Here is an 8783-nt window from a genome sequence, read left to right as displayed (position 1 = left end):
AGGTTTAACAGAGGAGTTTCAGAACGAAGCATGGTATTTCTTGGTACATTAAAGAATTTGTCCCTTTAAAGTTATGGGGAGCTGCTGGGCAAGAAGCATACCAGATCGGTCATGCACACAGAGACTAAAAGTGGGGTATTAAGAAAAATATGCGCCGGGAGACATTTTAAAACTGTCAATTAACTTATTTGAAGTGGCAATGGATTTAACACTGTAACACTCATTGATCTCTATGCAAATCAAATTAAATCAATGCATAATCAAATAAAGCAAAGCACAGAGCTAACGGATTCAAAACAGCCACTGCGACCTTCAACGCTCGCAGTAGTCAGTCAGGCTACGCAATCGTAAGTCATATCACCGATTGAAACGTCTGATACTGATTTGAAGAGCCTTCGCTCAAAATTGTTGTTTTCGCCAAGAAAAAATAAAAGTATAACACATAGCAAGAGAGTGCATCACAATCTGCGGTTTAGCGAGGAATTTGATCTCACTCTTCAGTTATGTACAAAAGCCGGGCACTGGCAGTACGGAATTGGTTTTGATCGCTGCTGACCTTTTTCCTGGGTTCCACTACAGATGATATGGTACTGCGAAATAAATAGCGGAATATTTGCCTTCGCCAATTTATTTTCAGCTCTACCGTTTTGCAATGGCATCCACTGTCCATTTGATGCTAAATCCGCAACACTTTTTGTCTTGGGAAGTTCTTAGGGCACTCGAGAAGTTAGGGATACTGTTGGCTACCACTTCAGTGGGTACGCTTTTCAGGAGCTCTCCAAACTCTCTGCGTGCACTTCAACTTGATACGTACGCAAAAGCGTGAACCAGTTAACTTATCGCCTATTCTATTCTTACTCGAAGGCCCGCTTATCTTTAGCTTGTTGCAGACAGGATTTCCTGTCTGGAGAAGAAAAGGTAAGCAATGATCTGTTGCTCATTAAGGGTAAATGAATTTACATATTCGTCATACGGAGACGTTTGCAGGGGGCACCATTTGAATTTGATTTTTTTCAGTAAAAGAGCTGCTTCTGTGCTCTAAATATATTTGGACTTTCTAGTCCTCTCGGAAGACTTTAAACCGTACAAAGTTCCCGTCTCATGCACAACACTTGTTTATAAACTCAGCAAGCATAGATGCCAAGTTGTAGGGAGAGGCTAGCTGGAGATTTAATGGAGCGCCTAATCCGAGCGAGCAACAAAGGTGCAAACTTTTGGAGGGGAGTCCGGGGGGATGCCCTTCCCCCCCCCCCTCCACCCCCCAAGGGAAAATTTTAAAATCTGAGTTCTCCTAGATCACTTTTCCTGCATTCTGAGTTGATTTAATGACACATTTTACCATGTCACTTCGGGCAAACAAACACGAGCAGTGAGAAGAAAAGGGCTCTGGGGTCTAGAATTTCTTGATTTCTCGTCAATTTGCTGCTGATTTCTCGTCGACTTCACGATTTCGCAGATTATGAACAGTTTTACGTTTGTGGAACAATAATTTTATATTTGTTAACCCAAGCTCAGCTGGAGATTTTGCTTGCTTGGCTGGAGAGCTGGAGATTGAGTGTGGGGGTGGGGAAGATGGAAGAAAAGTACCTCTTGAGCCTGCCGCGTAAACGTAACTGGAGCTGGAGGAGGTCTATAGGCTGCAAATCAGTGTTGTGGTAACTCTGACTGCTAGGTCAAACTAAAAAACAAAGTTCTGGCGAAAAAAAAAAAGGAAACAGCAAATCAAGATAGCTTCTAATTTTTTTAAAGAAAAGGAAATGACTACGTTTGGATGATGATCAAGCAAGTAGAGTTCAAGAATCAAGTGCCTGATGAGGGAATGGAATATCGTACGACATAGTGCGTTATTGGTTTCCAGGATTGATACAGAGAATTTTGAACATGAAGAGACTCATCGAACTTTTGGTGTCAATATTGTCACAAACAGTTTGAGAGCAAAAAAGAGTTGCATGGAAAGAGGCGCCGCATTTGTCGCTTTTCTAATTTGCACATTACACTAGTGAAAGTTTCTTAGTTTAAAATTTGGAGACAACAGTTTATAGCGAGTATGTAAACATGAGAGCACGGAGTGTGCTCGGAGCCGAGACTTCATGGCTTAAATCACGTTCGAATACAATCCGCTTCCAGCAGTGAATGTAACAGCTCAGTTTTTTAAATATTGTCCTATTGTGACTTCCTCGTCATGGAGGCCGAAGCGGTAAGACAGGAAGACGCAATATAACAATCAATTGTCGATGTCACTTTCAGGATTGCATGCGTGCTCAATAAAGTAAGAGGGTATAACCGCGATATACTTTTCTCCATAAATCCTCCTTACGGCGCCTCTTTTGATCAAGATTCTTGTGGCTTCACACAAAAGCCCCTAACAATATCACCTTTAAGCACAGCTCGTGGGAGGGAATGCTTATAAACGAACCTGGTTCCAGCTGAGTAAAATTTTAATTCTGTTAGCAGTCCTAAGTTCCTTCTGGTATCAGTGTGCTCTCATCCGACATGATCTGAAACGGGTTCTTGCTGTTCAGTTCGCGAACAGTCCACGGTACCCTGAAGAATATTCTGAACCCATGCATGTGTTGTACATTGTCTGTGAATTGAAAATAACGTTCAACGACACGATGAAGTGCCATTATAACTATACAATAACTATTTTCCTCCGTGCGTGCTTTGTTTAATGGAGATTTTCACTGTGCAATTTGTTCTCCTGAGTGAATACAAATCATCTCAGCACACCCACTTCAAATCTCATTCTCTGATAATCCGGCCGAGTTCCGAATGACTACGTATCATTTCACATACTTAAGCGGACCCCTACTTAGTATATTATACGCAACAATTTCAAATTTGTGATCATATCTCTTTTAAATGTTCTTCAACTTTTAGCAGATTCTAAATGTGGCCATAATCCATAATAGATTTAACGTATAACATGCAAACATTCCATCAGCAAAGCTATGCACCTTTCAATTTATATCCTTTTGATTTGCTTCGGTCTTAACAGCACTTCAGATGCGCATGTGGAAAATAACCTTAGCAAGGTGACCTGTTTGGCTAAAAGCTGGTCTCCAAAGTGACCCTGTAATGACATACAAGTCATGCTTTCTTACAAGGCTCGTCAATGTTGCTGATATTGCGAGAAAGAGAGTTCAACAACAGTGGTGCAGAAAATCTAAAAGTTCTTTTGCTCAGAATATAATTGTAGCTAAGGGAGATGGCGGATATCACTTCTTTTACTAGTACATGTACTATTCAAGTGGATACTACAGTTATTAATACAGTATTCACAGTGATATTTTGGATCACTTGAAGGCTAAAATAATTTTTTCATCATTTTTGTGATGGTCACTTGGTCACCAAGTTATAGCTGCCGAGAACATAGCATAAATGGTTTAGACTTGAGGTCCTGTTAAAATGTTATTTACCTGCTGTGAGGTCATGTGCAGTGAAAAATATTAGTTCTGGTATAACCAACAAACCGTTTCCTTCCACCAAATACTGAAGTCAAGTAGATAATGCTCCCCCACGGCTTATTACTGTCTGATTACTAATATGGTCATGCAATTTTCAATTTCCTTTATCATATGGCCAAGGAAATCGTTCTCGAATGACTGATATAGAATTTATTTTAAGGAGCTTTTTTCGACTAATCGCTCTCCCAGTGAGTCATCAATTATCGATAAGTTGCTGTTGCTGTTTCTTATTTCACTATTTTTTTCAATTTTTGGGATAAACTCCGATTGCGATGAATAGGGTGCTCCCGAAAAAAGACTGAAAGATCCTTTGCGCATTACTTGTATAAGCACACTCCTTATTCTAGTGTATATATTTGACAAGTATCCCATGAACGCGAGTTAAATATGAGATGATAGTAGGGCAACGAGGTCTCTACCACCGATTTGTCTACTAAACTCATCTCATATCTCGCAAGACTGGGAGAATAATCGTCTTAATAACTTTACTACAAATTCTTAAAGTTTGGATACTTGGAAATTTCGCTTTCAGCCTTTCACCACGTGGCGCGATCTTAAGTAAGGTACCGGGGCTTACAACTATAGGATTCAGTAGGGCAACCAGGAACCGGTTGCTCGAGGCCTGGTTAGGACCTAGGATAGGTTTCCATGGTATTTGACGTTGGTTGGTGCTAACCATGATTCGAGAAACCCGGGTCAGAACGCTGGAAACGAGATAAGGTCAGGTAACCGAGGTTGGAAATCGGAAACAGGAGAAATTTTTCCTCCTTCCTTGCCTTGACGCACATGCGCTGAATATACGACAAATCTCTAGGGATGGTCCGCAATAACTCTGTTCAGCGTAATTTTAAATTATCACGAGACTTAAGACAGCAACAATAAGATGAACCAATCGGAGTTAAGCGCAGCAAACTTTCGAAAGTTCCCTTAAGCTCCAACATTTTTCTTTGCTGAAATTTAATCTGTTCACCTAAAGCACACACTTTTTGCCGTTTTCACTCAATGCGCCGTTGTCACACGATCTATTCCTGAGATGACGTCACAAACTGCTTTCTTCTGACGTCATCTCAGGGAAAGAACCACTTTCCTTGAGACTATGAATTGCCAGTTATGACAAATCTTACTTAACTGTCACGGCCTCTTAGAATCGAAATCACAAGGATTTAACGTAAAATTGTTCTGTGGTATGCAAAAATAAACAATCTTGAGGTCGGGGCCACTTAAACGTGACCCATCGATAAACAGGCAAAGCAGCGCGAAGTAACTGATCGGGTTTACGCACAACAGGTCACAACAGTCTGGAACAACAGCACTTTCGGGGGGAGGGGGGGGGGGGGTGAAGAGGAATAATGGCATATGAAAAACGGGAATTTTTTGGTTGGAATAGTGGAATACCCGTGCGGCTTCTCCCAGTCATCAGGCATAAACTCGCCCCAGTGTCAAAAGAGATTGACCGTCACTAATACAGAGACCAAAGAACTCTTGATCGGGGATCGAGGACATGCGTTTAGGGGACAGCGGTCAAAGAGTGTAGCAAGTCTTGTAAGATACATGTTTTACCAATACAGAGACAAACCCAAACATTCATTAAAGTTAACCTTAGGCCTAAAACTCTTGTTTAGGTCTAATTAGGTCTTGTTTACGTCTAATTAGGCCTAAGGTTAGCTTTAATAAATGTTTACGTTTGTGTCTGTATTGGAAAAACATGTAGCTTACAAAACGTGCTACACTCTTGTCCTATAAACGCGTTTGTTCGATATTTAAACTAGACGCTCAATGAGCGTAGACTGGGCTGCCTGTGGTACGTGTTACACATAACAGAAGGCAATGAGTTGGGTGGTATTAAACTGCAGCGTTGCGGTACTTTTTTTTAAAGTGGGCAGGGGGGGAGGGGGAGAAGGAGTGATGTAGACACTTTAGGCTCACACGTTCACACGCTGAGTTATTTTGTGTCCATATGTGTCCCGTTTTTAGGTCTTTCACTTTTTAAAGCTTTTGTAATAAATTCAGTTCAAAGATAAAAGCACACGCTCTTGAGTTAAACTCACTCGTTTCTTCTTTAAAGAGGCTATGATGATATAATCCATGATGGCGCAGTGATGAGAGCACTCGATTTAATTTGCGTTAATTGGGTTTATAGACATAGTGGGGTCAAAAAGATAGTTTATTTTGATATTTGTGTTGAGAAAAAGCAACTGGAGCTTTCTACAAACAAAACGAAACGATAAAAGGTTAAGCCAGTACTTTTCCAGTCTCTGGGGCATAAGAAACGAACTCAAAGCAGTCAATCAAAAGGTTACGTTAACCATTTTCTACAGCCTCCAGGATGTCACATTTTTTCCACCCGTTCTCGATGATTGAGGGGTTTTTTAACCAAAGAGTAATAGAAGTTGAAAATAGTCTTGCTGCTTGAAAAGAAAACCGAAAAAATTAGTTGCCGGCGGAAATTTCTGTCAATTCGCGCCGCAAAAATTGGTTCCCGCAAACTTCAAAAAATCGCCAATCCGCAAAAAAAAAGTCCAGCAAAAGTTTTATGCTACACGGTAACAGTAAAAGGCAAGCCAAAAGACAGATGAAGAAAAAATAACATAGTTTTCATATAAAACTCTGAATTTCGAATTCTCAGCGGAAGATTAATGACAATCGATCGTAAAAACACTAAAATTCCTGGGGAAGAGAATGATGTTCTGTCAGATGGAAGATATTCATCACGCAACCACAAAGGTGCACGCGATCACCTTGTGTCAAGGTTCTTGTTTATATCGAATGAAGAATGTTCGTCACTTTTAGAGATAAACAACGTTCTTTTTAGCCAAGAAACTCACGCTTTTCGTTTTTTTAATTTTGTTGTAATATTTAACTGAGTATTTATATTTCACCTGTCGGGTCCGGAAGCCTCCTTTGTTGGCTTATTCACCCGTGACCGGACTCTTATCTGGAACAATGTTGATCAATCCCTTAACTGAAGAACCATTTCTTTCAATAATGAAGCAAAAATTGGACAACAAGCTTTCTTTCAACTAATTATTGACTGACAAGAATTAGTCGCATTCCAAATTGTTTAAATTTACCTGAAGACTGCGCAGAGTTGAGTACAAATAAATAAAATTATATATAGCCAGAAAATTCTAAACACAGGCTACTCCTTGACACGGGGTGATCCCGTGCACTTCCGGCGGTTGCGGCTTGGACGCGTCTCTACAACGCTCTGCACAATTTTCGCTCTACACTCCCAATGCAAGTCCTATTCTCAGCGGTCTGACCTCGCACGTATAAAAGGAGATGTTGAATGGTATATGAAATGAATCATATATGAACTGCGGATATGAAATCAAGTGAAGCTATGATCTTCGCAGTTATGAACGCAATTTTTGCAATTGCGTAGAGAAGCCTGAAAAATTCAGGACCCCGTTGAAGTCCTGAATTTTTCAGGCTTCTCTACGCAATTGCAAAAATTGCGTTCATAACTGCGAAGATCATAGCTTCACTTGAAAAGGAGATGTGATAGAACGAAAGCCATTCTGTCGATCAAGCGAGTAGCTGCAGTTTAGAAATGGCTGACCAGGGCGAACAAGTTGCACTGACAAGTTCCGACAGGTGAAAGCCTTCTCAAGCAGTCGCCGTCGCGCAACCGCCGCTGCCTCCACCTCCACAGAACCAAGAAAAGCCTGCTAATCCAAATCCCGGTCAAAACGCCGAAGGGGTAGAGGTTACGTTACAGGTTTTCTCAGCGTTTTGTTTTGTCGTTTCCAGCACGTATTCTTGTATATTGTATCTCCGTTGAAGTTTTAAATTTATCTTCAGTTCGTGTTATGCCCTGTTTTGAAACCTTTAGTTTTTAGCTTAGCGGGCAATTCTTGGCCCCGGTTTTGTATTTTTCCCTGCTGATAACAGGTAGCTTGGTGGCCTTGCGGGCTGTTTTAAGTTGAACTCTTCAAGGTCACATTCTGACCTGCTTGACTTACAGTTCCTGTTTTGCTCTGCTGATAACGGGCAGCCTCGCTGCCTTGCGAGCAATTTTACTGAAGTTTGTTGCTGACATTTTTTGTGCCCTAATTCGAAACGTGTAGCTTTCTAGCTTTGAGGGCAACTCTTAGTTGATTTTCCAGTTCCTATTATGCCCTGCTGATAACGTCTAGCTTAGCTGCTTCGCGGGCAGATTTAAATTTATTTCCAGTTTATTTTGTGCCCTGCATATAAACGGGTAACTTGGTTGCTTCGCGGGCAATTTTAAGTTTGTTTCCAGTTTCAGTTATACTGTGCCCTGCTTCAAAACGTGTAGCTTTCAGGCTTCGCGGGCAATTTTACGTTGGCTTTTTATGTATTTCATGCCCTGCTGATCACGTTTGGCTTAGTTGCTTCGCGGGCTGTTTTGATCTTGCTTCTAAGTTTTGTTGTGCCCTGCTTTGAAACGTAACTTGTTAGCTTTGCGGGCAATTTAGATTTCACTCTCCTTTTCACTTTATGCCCCACTGAAACATTTAGCTTTAACCTCTTGCGGGCATTTAGAAGTTTGTTTCTGGTTATGTTATACCCTGCTTCTAAACGTTTACGTTTTTAGCTTTGTGGGCAACCTGAAGTTCACTTTCCCGTTTAATCTTTACGCCCTGGGCTCGGTTGTTCGAAAGCCGATTAACTTAATCCAGGATTAGCATAAACTTTGGTTAAATGTTTTCAACTTTTAAGTACATCTTTCTTTTGGTTATTTTTGGTTTTCAAGATTGAATTCCTCTAATGTAAAATTTTGCCAAATATCAGCGTTGTACAACTATTTGGGAGTAGAGAGATAAACTCCTTGGTAATTTTTTAATCTGGGATTAGCGTTAATCGGCTTTCGAACAACCGGGCCCTGTCTGTCCGTTATGTTATGGTTATGCGTTATTCTCCGATTCTTGTCTAGCTCCACGGAATTTTATGTTTGTTTACCTCGACACGTACTCCAGCATAGAGCTGGTTATTATTTTAGTGCGATCCTTGTTTAATCTTCGTTCTTAATTTTGAATTGTTGATTTCATTCCTGAATGCTTGTTTTCGCCGCATTGTCTCACTTTAATTGTTTTATTTCCGTATTGTTCTATGCTTATTGTTACATTTAAATTCCAATCATGTTGGAATAAGAGTTGCGCTGCCGATATACCCGGCTTATTTATCTAGCACAATGTATTCATTTTTTATTATTTCTGTCATCACAGGATACTATGGAAAACAGCACTCAATAATTTTGCGACAGATTGACAATAGTTTGGCTATGTTTCTTTGAATATTTCGCGCTGTCGATCAGTACAATAAATTTTAATTTTGCCCCTTGGCATCGAA

At 40.5% G+C, this 8783-nt stretch overlaps 1 long non-coding RNA gene across 1 annotated transcript; it reads right to left on the bottom strand.

Moving 5' to 3' along the window:
- Positions 1 to 929: 929 nt before the first annotated feature.
- On the bottom strand, positions 930 to 3513 carry LOC138013377 (uncharacterized). The gene is made up of 3 exons (XR_011125211.1): positions 3420 to 3513; positions 2417 to 2584; positions 930 to 1693 (listed from the first exon to the last, which is right to left on the bottom strand). It is a non-coding gene; the product is annotated as an uncharacterized lncRNA (long non-coding RNA).
- Positions 3514 to 8783: the final 5270 nt, after the last annotated feature.

The sequence above is a fragment of the Montipora foliosa genome, chromosome 8 (assembly GCF_036669935.1).
Source record: "Montipora foliosa isolate CH-2021 chromosome 8, ASM3666993v2, whole genome shotgun sequence".
Taxonomy (NCBI): domain Eukaryota; kingdom Metazoa; phylum Cnidaria; class Anthozoa; order Scleractinia; family Acroporidae; genus Montipora; species Montipora foliosa.
The sequence above is the reverse complement of the archived record's forward strand: the minus strand, read 5'-3'. Positions and strand labels throughout refer to the sequence as shown.